The sequence below is a fragment of the Arachis hypogaea genome, chromosome 10 (assembly GCF_003086295.3).
Source record: "Arachis hypogaea cultivar Tifrunner chromosome 10, arahy.Tifrunner.gnm2.J5K5, whole genome shotgun sequence".
Taxonomy (NCBI): domain Eukaryota; kingdom Viridiplantae; phylum Streptophyta; class Magnoliopsida; order Fabales; family Fabaceae; genus Arachis; species Arachis hypogaea.
Window position 1 is genome coordinate 30,673,436 of NC_092045.1, and position 16,781 is coordinate 30,690,216.

The 16,781-nt window shown below is 34.2% G+C and overlaps 1 non-coding gene across 1 annotated transcript; it reads left to right on the forward strand.

Annotated features, from left to right (window-relative positions):
* The first annotated feature begins 571 nt into the window (after window positions 1-571).
* LOC112718693 (small nucleolar RNA R71) lies at window positions 572-678 on the forward strand. The gene has a single exon (XR_003161022.1). It is a non-coding gene; the product is annotated as a small nucleolar RNA R71 (small nucleolar RNA).
* Window positions 679-16,781: the final 16,103 nt, after the last annotated feature.

Below are 16,781 nucleotides of genomic sequence, written 5' to 3' on the forward strand. Positions count from 1 at the left end.
TTATTATTCCACCTCTGATTTCCCTGATTATCTCTGCCTCCTCTGTTATTGTTGTCCCTCCAATTCTGGTTAGAATTGTCCTGCCATCCATGGTTATGATTTCCACCTTGATTGTACCCTTGGTTGGGGCGGTCATAGAAGTTATGAGTGGATGCCACCACGTTGTCTTCCTGTTAGAGCTACGGGCATTCATCGGTATAATGGCTATAATCAGCACAGACTCTGCAAACTCTCTGTGGGACTAACTGTTGGCTTTGCTGTAGTGGAGGAGGTTGAGCTTGCTGAACTTGTTGTTGATTCAATTGTATCTGCTTCAGCAAATTGGTCATTTCACAGATACTCTAAGCTAGAGCAGCAGTCTCTCTGCTAGAGGATACTTATGCAACAGCTTTTGAACGGCCTTGTTTCTACCTGTGGTTCCTAGTAGATTCAGCTAAGTCGCTGATCAATTGCCATGCCTGATCAGTGGTCTTGTACTTCTTCATAGATCCATTGCTAGCACTTTCCAATGTGGTCTTATCTTGGGGCCTCATGCCTTTATGTGATATAACTGAGTAACACTATCTTGTCAATCCTATGGTGGGGGCATGCTTCCAGAAGATTATTGAAGCGCTCCCAGTATTCAAAGAGAGTCTCGTTGTCATCCTAAACAATCGTGGAGATGTCTTTCCTCAGTTTATCAGTAACTTCAGATGGAAAGAATTTTTCCAAAAATTCTTTTCTGAGTGTATCCCAGTTGGATACATTTGCTAGGGATTGAATGTAGTACCACTCTCTTGCCTTTCTCTCCAGAGAAAACGGGAAGGCTTTCAACAGAATGGAGATTTCATCAGTGCCATCACGCTTAACAGTAGAACAAGCAGTCTGGAAATCCCTAAGATGCTTGATAGGCTCTTGAACAGGTAAGCCATGAAACTTGGGCATCAAGTTGAGTAGTGAAGACTTTATTTTAAAATCTACAACTACTGCTGGGTGGTGTGCCTGGAATGGTTGGAGCGTAAAATCAGGGGCTCCTTCCTCCTGGATAGTGACTCTTCTGGGCGCTGCCATGTCACCTGCACGTAAATGAACTGGATCAGTAGAGGGGGAGCTTGTTTCTTCCTTAGATGATGGTTCAGGTTTGTCCTCAAAGAGGAGTCGCTGACGCCGAGCTTGCCTTATACGTGAAAGAGTTCTTTTAATTTCAGAGTCAAATACTGGCAAGCTTGGATCAGGAAGTGAACGTGTCATTTAACGAAAGAGACGTACAGCTCATAGTGACAGAATGAAAAGAAAAAAATTGCAATTAAAATAAATACCAATCAATAAATTACCACATTGTTGCAACTCCCCGACAACGGCGCCAAAAATTGATGCGGGCAGAAATTGGCGAATTAAAAATTAGTAAAATATATACGTTGCAAGTATAGTTCTTAACTCGCCAGAAATCCACTTATCAATTTAGAAATGTGTCACAGAAATTTAAAATTAAAATACTGGAAGTATGAATCCCAGGTTGTCTCCCAACGAGTTGCAGAAAAAGTGTGCTATTTTATTAATCAGATGTTTTCAAAAAGGTTTGAGTTGAGTAAACAGGAAATAAAATTGGAGAATTTGAATAACGTAAATAAAAGCCTTGACTGGGAGTTGATTAGTTGGAAGCCCCATTATTGTTGGATTACTCTCTAGATTAATTGATAATTAAAGGTTATCCTGTTTTGTTATCTCTTACTAGGTAAGGGAAAGTCAAACAAGTTGGAATGCTACGTCCGTTCACAAGTTGCAACCCACTTAATTAAAAGGGATTGGTGTTAGTGACTAGAGGGCAATCCAACAATAAACCCAATTACAATCTTTCTTTTAAGCTTTCTAACTCAAGAGTTCCTTTCAATCAACTCCCCATCAAGTTAGGGAACTACTCACTCATTGTGAATGTAAAATTCATAACATATGAAAAGGAATTAAAGAAAGACATTGTAAATAAAAATCAAAATAATCAATTAAAAATAAAAGTAATCCTTGTATTAAATAATCCTAAAAATAGTCCAATGGTAAAATTAAACAAAGCAAAGGACATGGAAGAGTAAAGCCAAGTAAAGAAAACGAACTAGAATGACGAAGTCTTGATGAGGTAATAACTCTTCTCAGTATCCCAATGCAAAAAGTGGTAGAAAAATAAAATCCTAAGAACTATGAATGTGTAGAGAGAAAAACTTAGAGGAGGAGTAAAAACTAGATCTAAAACTAAAACTGTGTAGAATGAATTGTTGTCCCTAGTTTCTGCATGTTCTCTGGCTCTAGTCTGCTATTCTGGGCCAAAAACTGGGTCAAAATAGGGTCCAAAATCGCCCCCAGCGAATTCTGCACATTATGCAGATCGCGCATGTCACGCGATCGCGTCATCCATGCGGACGCGTCATTCGCGTTTTTCCCTGCCACGCGTTCGCGTCGTCCATGCTTCCGCGTCACTTGTGCTTTTCCAATCCGTGCGGTCGTGTGAGCCATGCGGCCGCGTCACTCCAATTTCTCCTCTTTCGCGCGAACGCGTGAGCCATGCGGCCGCGTTACTTCTCGCTGGTTATCTCCTCAATTTCTCGTGTTCCTTCCATTTTCGCTAGCTTCCTTTCCAATCTCCAACTCATTCATGCCATATAAAGCCTGAAACACTTAACACACAGATTACGATATCGAATGGACTAAAGGAGAATTAAAATGCATAATTAAAAGTCTCTAGGAAGCAGTTTTCAATCATGTAATAATTTCAGGAAGGAAATATAAATGCATGCTAAATTAATGAATAAGTGGGTAAAGATCATGATAAAACCACACAATTAAACACAATATAAACCATAAAATAGTGGTTTATCAAGTACACCGAAATGTTAGGAGAAGAACAAGTTCTCTACTTCAAATTAGCCATTTCTAAAATTTCTATCATATTAAAACCTTCTCTAATAACATTCTATACCCAAACGGATTCAAACACAAACCCAGTGCTGTAGCAAACTTAAACACTTGCCAAATTAATGACACTAATCATTGCTAAGAATAAACCCCCATACTCCCCTGTACAGACGTCACATACCGAAATAAAATCAGCCATCAAATTATTTTCCAAAAATCTGCTCGCAATTTGAAATTATTATATCCTTAAATGACATAAAAATTTGCAGCAAAACCTACTTGTCATGACTTCAAATGTTCACATTCAACATTAGTTGAAGGACCTAAAAAAATTTAGTAATGCAAATATAACTAGAACAAAACCAAATTAACAAAAATAAAAAGTATATAATATTATCTCAATTAACTTTTAAAAAATCTTCTCTTTTAATTTTATTGACATTTAATAACATTCATTTTTATCATACGTAAATTAAAAACTTTAGGCATAGGCCAAATACAATGATACAATGGGATTATATACTTTTGGGTGTGTTTGAATTAAAATTTAGAAATAGGAGTTGCCATAAAATTGATTTTATAAAATTGATTTTTATGAAAAGTGAGTTAGTATTAACGTAGTTTATGTTTGACAATTTTTATACTAAAACAAATTATAGTGAATTAAGTGTTGTTCATATCATATTATTCAAAATAACATTTCGATACAAATATATTGAAAAGGACATAAATTTAAATAAATTTTCTATATTATTTTGTAATCTTATTTTAGGTAGTTATATAAATATTAATACTCTTTTTTCTTGTACTCACAATACTCTTTAGTACTCTGATAGAATTAATAGAATTATAATACAAGAAAAAAATATTTCCATACAAAAATGATTAATAGGTAAAAAATTCATATAAACATAAAATTAAAAGAATTCTATAAAAATAAATAAATGATATTAGACTTTATTTGATGCTCCAAACACTAAACCAAAGAAGCCCCCAAAATGTGCATCCAACCCTGATTTTTTCTTCCAAAAATTAGATTTAGTGATTATTTTAGCTTAGTGTTTATTTTAGCAATCAACAATGGATTCAATCTTCACTTATGAACACCATAAAAATTTTGCCATCATAATCAACCAAATTCAACTTTAATCATTTTCAACAAAGAAACATGATTTACATATTTACATAAACAAGAAATTAGCTTAGTCACTATTTTAGCAACACAACAATATATTCAATCTTCAGCCATGGTGTTTCACAGCAAATAATATTAAATAACTGATTATTCAGCAATACGACAATAAACTCAACTTTCAATCAATACCAAATTTCTTCAGTAACAAACTAATTTAATCAAACTAATTTCACTAACCCATTCAACTTTCAATAAAAATATCAGAGTGCAGTGATGAATGATATCAACCAAATTGAAACAGAAAGAACACGAAAATTTCTTAAAACTCACCAAATCGGGTTGCGCGTTGGAAGTTAATGGCGAGGACAAAGCTGATCGCGACGCTCGAGGCAACAATACGACACCAACAACCCACCGGAACTTGCTGCCACTTTTGCTGGAGATGAACACCGCAGCGAAAATGCGTATCGGAGGCGGTGTCTGAGTTTGATACTGTGACGAAGATATCAGTGATGACAACCGGCCCCAGCTACATCACTCGCAGCGACGACGCGCGACAAACTGGGGGCGACGGGGTGACATAGCTCTGGGTGCAGTAGATCCACTAGAATCACCAGAAGAAACATACACCCAGATTAGGATTTTCAGTTTATGTCTCTCGTGTAGCCCTTTGGAATTTTTAGGAACCTTCTTTATTTTTTTTGACCCTCTTTATTTTTTATTTATCTTCGATCAACATTACATACCTGAGCCCATTAATTGTGCACCAATTAAGTGATTAACTCAGAAGTAAAATTTATGTAAAAATAAAAAACTTTATTTCCATTTTAATGTTTTAATAACATCAATTATTATGTGTCAAATAATTGTGGTTCATTTAGGATTTGGTTATGACGCTGGAAAAAAAATTCTATTTTTTGGGCTTAGAAGTTAATAATTTGCTATTTTATACTTGTAAGTTTTGAAAGTATACAAAGAAAATTTGAAAAAATAAAAAGGAACATAAAACCAAATAAATGGATAAAAATAGAAATAAAAAATTGATAATTTAAAAGAAATAAATATTTATTCATGATCTCTCTCCATAATAATAACAATCTCTATATTAATATTATTGCTATCTGATTTTCGGTTGGAGACTCACATAATAAGAAATGATTAAACATATATATTAAGAGTAAAGAAAATAGATTTTAAAAAATTTATTATTTTAGTACTACGTTGTTTGTACTAATTCAGAAGCCAAGTAATAATTTTAGCAGATTTTCTAATAGTCTTTCACCGAGAAACAAAAGTCCCAATTTCTACGGTATTTTGCGGGCCTAATCTACTTTCATTATGCAACAACTAATTATCTAATTAAATACCCTAAAAATAATAGAAATAGGACTCTTTAACCTCCATCACAATGCGGCTATAAACGTCGTATCAGAAACTGTTTCATTTTTCACACACGCAGCAACCTAATAATGTACCACCTCTTATCAGCATCGCATCACATATTGATTTTGAATGTAAGCACCATAGAATTTTTCTTTTTATTTTATATTAAAAGAAAATCTATAAGAGAACCCAATATACAAGCTACAATAAATAATTATAAAAAAATTAATACAATTACGAACTAGGCTCAAAGAAGAAATTTTTTTTTTTCTACTATTAGTAGTGTTAGGCAAATTTTTAAGTATAGATATTGCATAGACATCTATATTTTGCTGGAGGAGGGCTGAATAGACAAGCGTCTCTTGAAGGGACAACTTCTGCGTCGCAGCAGCTACTTCCCGTACTTGTAGCAGTAGTTTACAGTGTCAAGCACGTGCAATTTATAAGATTAAAGGAAGACGATTGGATAATTAAAATATCTTCTATTAAGTATTTATTTGGGCCATTTCATAGTACATGGATTTGATATGTTTTCTGGGTTTATTTCCTGTAAAGCATTTTAAAACAAAAAAGTTAGTTTTTGTTGGTCTATTTTATATACTCTTTTATTTTAATTTTATTATAATTTTGAAATAAATTCTTAATTTATTGTACCTTTGAAAAATAAGTTCTTAATTATTGGAGTTAATTTTTAGGAGGAAATTTTTTGTTCATTACTGAGATTTAAAATTTTGTGTTATTTTATATGTAATCTTTACATTTTGCTAAAATTAAAATTTTTTTTAATATCAATTGAAAATAAAAATTTATAAAAAAAATTTACTTATATCCCTAATTGAAAAAAGACGTTAATAATATAAGTATTTATGTTTTTGTTTTTTCGGTTTCGTAATACTATTCAATATAATTATTATAATTTCAAGAATTTGGTTACTATTGTGAAATTTACTATTGTTAAATGTTTTGTCTGTTATTTTTTAGGTTTTAATATTTTTATTAATGTTGTTGTGATTATTATTATTATTATTATTATTATTATTATTATTATTATTATTATTATTATTATTATTATTATTATTAGTAGTAGTAGTAGTAGTAGTAGTAGTAATAGTAGTAAATGACGTAGAAGATGAAAACTAACGAACGAAAAGATAACAACCTCTCTCTATACAATGGGACAATCAACCAAAAATCATCACAATACTTGGGCGACTAAACTCTCTCCAATGTGGAGTCTCTTAGTTTAAGCAACACAGCCACACAATTGGACTAACTCAATTGTAAGCTAGAACAATAAGAAACAAGTTCACTTTCTTTTGGATTATCATTTTGATACAAACAGATGGAGAATGAGGACAAAATGACAAGTCTGTTAACTCAACTTCGTCCAGAAAAATGACAATTCACAAAAAAGTCCAAAAAATACTTAATTAAACTTTACCTTAATTAATCAAAATAATGATAATTTTTACCCATAACATAGAAAACACACGTGATCGATTAGCGAGACAGCAGCGGCATATAACATCTGCTCTCACCATAAACATTGTCTTTCCAAGGAATACTTGTCCATCTAATATTCCTCTAGCAATAATTTATACATATAGATGTCTTTTTTCAATCTACACATAAGGCTTTGTCTTAATATTATCACCTACAACAATGCACTCACAATTACAGCTACTTTCTGTTGGATATTTCCAACAATAAATGACGTTTTACAATTAATCAGATTTTAAAAATTAATCAGATTTTAAATATAGTTATTAATAAATAATTATATTTAATTTAATAATATATAAAAAATAACAGTATTTCAAAAGAAAAAAAATAAATAAGGAAGATATATGAAATAAAGATATGTGACTCTAGTATTTATATAATTAGATTTATAACAATAATTTATATAATTAGATTTTAACTTTACCTTATATTTAATTTAATAATATCCTTTGTGACGGGGACTGCCTCATTAAAAACCTGTCAAGAAAAACCCAATGGAACAAAAACTGACAAAGGGAAAAAGAGTACAGTCTCCTGGTGTGGAATTTATAACTCACAAACTAACCGGCAAGTGTAACAGGTCGTACCAAGTAATACCTCAGGTGAGTGAGGGTCGATCCCACGAGGATTTATGGACTAAGCAACGATGGTTGATTAATTTACTTAGTTAGGCAAGCAGAAAATAGTGTTTGAGTGTACAAAAAGCATTAAACAGTAATTAAGAGAATATCAGAAAGCAAGCAGTAAATAAAATGGGAGAAACAATACGAAGAAGGCAGTTAAGATTTTAGAGTTATCTATTTTTCGAATTGATTTTTCTTATTAATTTATTTTAATCATGCAAGATTTAATTTACGGCAAACTATATGTGATTAGACCCTAATTCCTTAGACCTTTCTAGTCTCCTCTAAAATTCATCAATTGCCAATTTTTTGGTCAATTAATTCCAATTAGAGGGTGAAGTTTAATTTCTAATTTATATGGCACAAAAGTCCTAATTATCCAAATATAAGAGGATTATATGTCACGTATCCCGTTAAGTCCAGATAATTAGAAATTTAGGAGAATATATTTTCAAGCTGTTGCAGGTAAAGAGCTTTTCCAAGTTATACAAGAACTCAATTAGAAAGAGGGTCATACTTCCGTTCCACCCAATTTCATAAGATAAAGAACGAAAACAATTCTTAAATTTATAAATTAGTACATAAATTAAAATAGAAAAACAATAGAATTAATCCATACAATAGACAGAGCTTCTAACCTTAACAGTGGAGGTTTAGTTGCTCATGGAAAAGAGTCAAGACTAGGATTCTGGTAAACTGTAAATTTTGGAATGAGATGCAATTGAATGGAATCCCCCCCAGAAGAGAAGTTTCTTTTCTCTATTATATCTAATCCTAATTAATTTAAAATCTAATTTCTAAAATTAAAATAATATATTTTTCTATTTTTTAAAATTTAAATTTAAATCAGAATTAATTAAATAATCCGCGCCTTGTAACGTGGGGACCACTCAGCTTCACTGGATCCGCGCCTAACATGGCAGAGAGCTGTGCCTTACTTGAGTGCCAAAATGGGGACCAAAAATCGTCCCCAACATTTTCTGCATTTTTTTCACGTAGCGCATGTCACGCGTACGTGTCGATGGTCTTCTTCGCGTGTCACGCGTACGCGTCAGGTACGCGCACGCGTCGCTCCTCACTAATCATCTCCTTTAATTCTTGTGCTCCTTCCATTTGTGCAAGCTTCTTCTCCATCAAATCCAGCCAAATGTTACCTAAAATAAACAAAATTGCACGAGACTCAAAGTAGCATCCATATTGGCTAAAAGATAATTAATTCTTGATTAAACTCAACAATTTAAATGCAAATTCACTAGGAAAAGATAAGAAAGATGCTCACGCATCACAACACCAAACTTGAATTGTTTCTTGTCCTCAAGCAACCAAAATAAGTGCATGATTAAGATGTGAATTTGCATGAGAAGTGAGAGTTTAGTCATGCTTAAGTCTATTCTTAAAATTGGAGTTTATTCATTGTAATTTTGAGCAGTTTTGGCATCTCACTCTCCTTTGAATTAGAGGAACGTCAGTGTCATTCGGAATTAGAATCCGGATCATATTATAAATTCTCTGATCTTTATACTCAAGTTTAATCCTTGAACACAACAAAATTTACTTTAATTTATTTTTCTTTGGTGCTTTGCTCCTTGAGCCTAGCCGTGACTTAAAATGTTTTGTCTCAAGGGTTACTTGACACAGAAACACCACAAGCACTTAACTGGGGGACTCTGTTTAAGTTCTGATTTTTCTTGCAGTTACTCCCAGACAGTGGTGCTCAAAGCCTTTGGCATACTCTGTTAAACGCACTTGGTCTCGACTCTAAGTGTTCTGTCACAAGGATTACTTGACATAATCACACCACAAGCATATGACTAGGGAAACAACTCTTTGAGATTTTAATAATGTCTGACCTCCATAGTCATTGATGCTCAGAACCTTGGACCTTGCATTTATAGTTTTTTTTCTTTTGCTGTTTCTTTTACTTCAAGGATTAAATTTTTGTTTATTTCAGAGAAGTCATAATAATTCTCTAAATTCCTGTTCCTTATACATCAACATCATTTGATTCAAATTCAAATACACACTGTTCATGTCATGCATTCAAAATCACAAATAATGCTACCACATTTAAGTAAATAAGACTACTCTTAAATATAAACTCAATTTCTCATGCAATACATCACTTCTTTTTTTTTTTGAATTCAAGCTCAGTGAGCGATACATGAGACAGATATATATAATTTTTTTTAAAGATAAAATCACTATAAAAAATGCAAGCAATCAAAGCAACAGAAAACAGAAGACAACAAAATGAGAACGGAAGAGAAATAGAATGAAAGAAAGTCAACCACCTCAGTTATGCTGGTGGCCATCTCATTCCTACATGAAGAACATTCATCTCCCTTTGGTGCTAAACAGAGAAGCCATAAGTGAAGCGTCAACATCAAACTTAAAGGTTTGCTTGTCCTCAAGCAAAGAAGAACTGAAAATAGAGAGGGACATAAAAACAATTAATATGATAAAAGAATGATAAAAGGGGAAAAGAACGAGAGAGAATTAGTATTTGGAAAGAGAGAGAATGAAAATAGGGTGGCACGCTGGGTAAGTGATGCGGCGCGACCGACGCGTACGCGTCAGGGACGCGGACGCATGGGTTGAGTTGCGCGGCTAGCATAGTACCAGCGCGAGACCAGCATAACTTTCGGCCATGCACCTATTTATGTCGATTTTTTCAAGGCACGTGTGTGCATCAGGCACGCGCTTGCATGGGTGGTCCGTGAACCAGAGGTACGCGTACGCGTGGATAAGCTGGTGCGCGATGCATAGTTCCTGCACAACTCCAGTGCCACTTACGGCCTATTTTCTCTTCTCTCTTCTTTTTTCTCTTTTTTTGGATTGTTCAGTTCCTGTTCTAAAATAGCTGCATGATCAGAACACACGTAAAATGAAAGAAAAACAGTACAAACTCAATAAAAATCAAATAAATAAGAAAAGCACTACTACGAAAAATAACTAAGGATACGAAATTATCGGGTTGCCTCCTGACAAGCGCTTCTTTACCGTCACTAGCTTGACGGTAAGCTCCTTTAAGGAGGAGGATCATAGGGGCTCAGCTCTTCACCCCTTACTTTGAACTTCTTTCCTGTGTCTCCATAAAGTAGCTCAATATGCTCCAGAGAGAGGATTCTATTTAATGTATAAATCCATACTGGATTGTTAGTCAACACCACTTTTATTCCTGGGGAGAAACCTTCAGTGGGGATCTTTTTTTTCTCCATCCTCTGGGTACTTTCTTCTTTTTGGGAACCTCCTCCTTGATGGATGATGCATTTCCGACACCAAACTTAGGTTTGATGTCAGGAGGAATTTTATTGATTGTCACCAAAGGAGGTTTGAGCTGCAAATTCTGCTGTGCATCATCAGGGGGTTCTTGAAGGTTTGGATTAATAAGATCAGTTTGCATGCAACTCTCTTCTTTACCTACTGAATGTATATCTTTGAAGACATGAAAGTCTAGTTGTTCATCATACACTCTAAGCACTAATTCACCCACTTCTACATCAATCAGAGCTCTTCCAGTGGCTAGGAATGGTCTTCCTAGAATTATAGAGGCATTCTCATCCTCCCCTGTGTAAAGAATCACAAAATCTGTTGGGAGGAAGAATTTACCCACTTTGACCAAGATATTCTCTACTAATCCATATGCAAGCTTTATAGATTTGTTTGCCATCTGTAATGCAATCCTTGTGGGTTGTGCCTCTTAGATTTGCAGCTTCTTCATTACAGACAAGGGCGTTAAATTGATGCTTGCTCCCAGATCACATAACGCTTTCTCAAAGGTTGTGCTCCTAATGGTGCATGGAATTTGAAAGCTCCCTAGATCTGGCATCTTCTTTGGCAAGTTATTCTAAATGATGGCACTACATTCCTTAGTCAGAACCATTGTCTCATCTCCCTTTAAAGGCTTCTTCTTTTACAATAATTCCTTCATAAATTTGACATAGAGAGGCATTTGCTCCAAAACCTCAGCAAAAGGAATATTGATTTGCAACTTTCTGAAGACTTCCAAGAACTTTGAAAACTGCTTGTCCTTGGTCTCTTTTTGAAGTCTCTGAGGATATGGCATTTTAAGCTTGTACTCAGGAGCCTTTGGCAATGTAGGATAAGTGTCAAGAGAATCTGGGAATGGGTTGTCTGCACGCTTTGGAGGGACGTGCTCTACTTCTTCCTTCTTCTTCTCTGGAGCTTCTTTTTCAACTGGCTCCTCATTAACTTGTGCTTCCATACTTGCCACTTGTCCATTTATCCAGGTGATAGCCTTGCATTCCTCTCTTGGATTTGAAATTGTGTTACCAGGAAGGCTATTAATGGTCCTCTTATCAATTTCATTAACTTTTGTGGCTAATTGACCCATATGAATCTCCAAGTTTTGAATTGTATTTGCAAACCTCTCAGATATTTACTTGTTTAGTTGGCCCATTTGTACCTATAAGTTTCTAATGGAGGCTCTGATTTCCTGCATAAAACTCCTCATAATCTCCCAATTAGAATCTTGTTGGGATTGAGAATGTGCCTGCTGAGGTGGTTGTTGTTGATGAGACTGAAATTGGCAGTAATTATGATTGTTCTGTTGGAAACCGCCATGAGAATTATTGTTGAAATTCTGAGATCTCTGAGGTTGGTCCATCCATCCAAGATTGTATGTCTTAGAATATGGATCATTATTGGGATTTCTAGAACCACTCCCCATGAAATTGACCTGTTTAGAAGAGGATTGAGCATAATCATAATTATCATTTTGCACAAAATTACCTGTCATGTCATAAGAGGCCTCTTATGGTGGATTTTGGGTGTTGATAGCTGAGACTTGCATGCCACTCATATGTTGAGTAAGTAGACTTATTTGTTGAGACATAAGCTTGTTTTGAGTAAGAATAGCATTAAGAGCTTCTACTTCCATAACACCCTTCTTTTGAGGAGTCTTAGAGTTCACAGAATTTCTATTAGATGAGTATAAATATTGGTTGCTAGCAACCAATTCAATAAGCTCAATAGTCTCCTCCGGTGTCTTCTTCTTATGTAGTGAACCACCTGCAGAATTATCTAAGCACATCTTGGACATTTCACCCAAACCTTCATAAAAGATATCTAGTTGGGTCCATTTGGAGAACATGTCCGGAGGGCATTGCCTAGTTAGTAGCTTGTATCTCTTCCAAGTTTCATAAAGAGTTTCACCATCCTTCTGTCTGAAGGTCTGAACCTCCACCCTAAACTTAGTCAGCTTCTTTGGTAGGAAAACTTTAGTAAGAAACTCAGTAACAACCTTGTCCCAAGTATCCAAACTCTCCTTGGATTGGGAATCTAGCCATAACTTTCCTCCATCCCTCAGAGCAAACGGGAAGAGCATGAGTTTGTACACCTCCGGGTTCACTCCATTTGTCTTTACATTATCACAAATCTGCAAAAAATTAGAAATAAATTGATTTGGGTCTTCGTGGGGAAGACCATGGTATTGGCAGTTTTGTTGCACCAGGGTGACCAATTGTGGCTTCAACTCAAAGTTGTTCGGAGCTATAGGAGGCACCACAATTCTTTTTCCATAAAGATCTGCAGTAGGGGTAGAGTAAGAGCCAAGTACTCTCCTTTGTTGTTCATTCCCATTTGGGTTTGCCACATTGGCATTAGCAGCATTGTTAGGATCCATAGTGGATTCTACAGCCTTGTAAAGTCTTGCTTGTTACAAACGTTGCCTGAAAGTTCTTTCAGGTTCAGGATCAAAGTCTAAGAGATGTTCTTTGTCTCTGTTCCTGTGTATAAACAAACAGAAGACAAGGAAAGATGGAACTCTCTACGTCAGAGTGCAGAGAATTCCAAGTGAGGTAACCTGTGTAAAGAAATAAAATAAAAATACTAAATAAAATAAATAAATAAATTTTGAAAATTCTGAGTGGAATTAAGGCAAAAAAAATCGAAAATAACAAAAAAATAAATAAGAAAAATTAAAATAAAAAATAGCTAGGTAACACCAAACTTAAATTCAGAAATTAAGAAAAATATTAGTTCTATTTTTTTATTTATTTCAAAAATATTTAAAGCAAAATTTAAATAAAATTAAAAATAAAACGCCTAATCTAAGCAATCAAACAACTAATAGTTGTTAATCACTATCAATCCCCGGCAACGGCGCCAAAAACTTGGTGCAGAATTTATAACCCACAAACTAACCGGCAAGTGCACCGGGTCGTACCAAATAATACCTTAGGTGAGTGAGGGTCAATCCCACGAGGATTGATGGACTAAGCAATGATGGTTGATTAATTTACTTAGTTGGGCAAGCAGAAAATAGTGTTTGAGTGTTCAAAATCATTAAACAGCCATTAAGAGAATATCAGAAAGCAAGCAGTAAATAAGATGGGAGAAACAATACAAAGAAGACAGTTAAGATTTCAAAGTTATCTATTTTTCGGATTGATTTTTCTTATTAATTTATTTTAATCATGCAAGATTTAATTCACGGCACACTATATGTGATTAGACCCTAATTTCTTAGACCTTTCTAGTCTCCTCTAAAATTCATCAACGGCCAATTCTTGGTCAATTAATTCCAATTAGAGGGTGAAGTTTAATTTCTAGTTTATATGCCACAAAAGTCCTAATTACCTAAATATAAGAGGATTATATGTCACGTATCCCGTTAAGTCCAGATAATTAGAAATTTAGCAGAATATGTTTTCAAGCTGTTGTTCAGGTAAAGAGCTTTTTCAAGTTATACAAGAACTCAATTAGAAAGAGGTTCATACTTCCGTTCCACCCAAATTTCATAAGATAAAGAACGAAAACAATTCTTAAATTTATAAATCAGTACATAAATTAAAATAGAAAAATAATAGAATCAATCCATACAATAGACATAGCTCCTAACCTTAACACTGGAGGTTTAGTTGATCTTGGAAAAGAGTCAAGACTAGGATTCTGGTAAACTGTAAATTTTGGAATGAGATGGAATTGAATGGAATCCCCCCCAGAAGAGAAGTTTCTTTTCTCTTTTATATCTAATCCTAATTAATTTAAAATCTAAATTTCTTAAATTAAAATAATATCTTTTCTTATTTTTTAAAATTTAAATTTAAATCAGAATTAATTAAATAATCCGTGCCTTGTAATGTGGGGACCACTTAGCTTCACTAGATCCGCGCCTAACTTGGCAGAGAGTTACGCCTTACTTGAGTGCCAAAATGGGGCCCAAAAATCGCCCCCAGTGTTTTCTGCATTTTCTGCACGTGGCGCATGTCACACGTACACGTCAGTCACGTGTACGCATCGATGGTCTTCTTCGCGTGTCACCGTACGCGTTTGGTACGCGCACGTGTCGCTGCACAAATCTCCAAATCACGCGCACGCGTTAGGTACGCGCACGTGTCGCTCCTCGCTGATCATCTTCTTTAATTCTTGTGCTCCTTCCATTTGTGCAAGCTTCTTCTCCATCAAATCCAAGCAAATGCTACCTAAAATAATCAAAATTGCACGAGACTCAAAGTTGCATCCATAGTGGCTAAAAGATAATTAATTCTTGATTAAACTCAACAATTTAAATGTAAATTCACTAGGGAAAGATAAGAAAGATGCTGACGTATCATCTCCTCCTCTTGTCGACATCATTTAATGTCTCGAAATCGGCGCATCCCAATCTCATGTACCAATCTTTCAAAGGAGGATTTTGGGAGTGACTTTATAAATAAATCTGCCAGATTGTCACTTGAGCGGATTTGTTGGACATCAATTATCTTTTGAGTTTGAAGATCATGAGTGAAGAAGAATTTGGGAGAAATATACTTTGTTCTATCACCTTTGATGTATCCGCCTTTAAGTTGAGCAATGCATGCTGTATTATCTTCAAACAGGACAGTTGGAGCTATCTTATGATCAATCAGTCCACATGATGATAGGATATATTGGATCAAACTCCTCAGCCAAAAACACTCGCGACTAGCTTCATGTATCGCTAGTATTTCAGCATGATTAGAGGATGTTGCTGCAATCGTCTATTTCGTGGACCTCCATGATATAGCTGTACCACTATATGTGAACAGGTATCCTGTTTATGATCTCCCTTTGTGTGGATCAGACAAGTATCTAGCATCTACATAGCTAATTAGTTTTGACTTGGATCCATGGGAATAAAACAATCCCATATTAGCTGTCCCATGAAGATATCGAAAGTTTTGTTTGATTCTACTCCAAAATCTTCTAGTTGGAGAGGAACTATATCTTGCTAGTAAATTCACAGCAAATGATATATCAGGTCACGTATTATTAGCAAGATACATTAGCACCCCAATGGCACTAAGATATGGTACCTGAGGACCAAGAATATCTTTATTTTCTTCTTTAGGACGGAATCGATCATTTTCCACATTCAAAGATCTTACGATCATTGGGATACTCAAGGGATGTGACTTATCCATATAAAATTTTTTCAATATCTTCTCTGTGTATGTTGTTTGATAAATAAAGATCCCATTTTTTATATGCTCGATCTGCAGGCCGAGAAAAAATTTAGTCCTTCCAAGATCTTTCATCTCAAACTCTTCTTTTAAATCATCAACGTACACATTAATTATAATGAATCCAGATGCAGATTTCTTTATGAAAACACATGGACATATATCATCTTTCTTGAATCCATTTTTGGCCAGATACTCAGTAAGACGATTATACCACATTCGTCCAGATTGCTTTAGACCATATAAAGGTCTTTGCAATTTGACTCAGTATAACCCTTGCGAATATTCATTGGATGGTTTAGATATCTTTAGTCCTTCAGGGACTTTCATATAGATATCCCGAACTAATGAGCCGTATAAATAGGTTGTTACCACATCCATTAAATGCATATGCAGTTTACACTGACGAACCCAGAAAATTTTAGGAGTGGGGGCAAAAATATATATGTTAAATAAGTTTTGTTAAATATTATTAATTTTATCGAGATATAAAAATTAAAAAGAGTTAGTGAACACTTTTATTCTTGAAATACTATTCATTATATATAATTTATAAAAAAATATTTTTTTATTTCTAAAACTTAAAATTAAAATATTTTAATTAAACTATAGATAACTTATTATTCTAACTAATTTTTTTATTTACATTTAATAATAAAAGACTGAATTAACTGGCATATTAGTGCTTAATGATACATTAGTATTTATAATTTGAAATTAAAATTATAAATAAATACTAGAAAAATTAAATCTTTATATGAAAAGTATGTTTATATAAAATAATAGAAACATAATTTATAATTTCTTTAT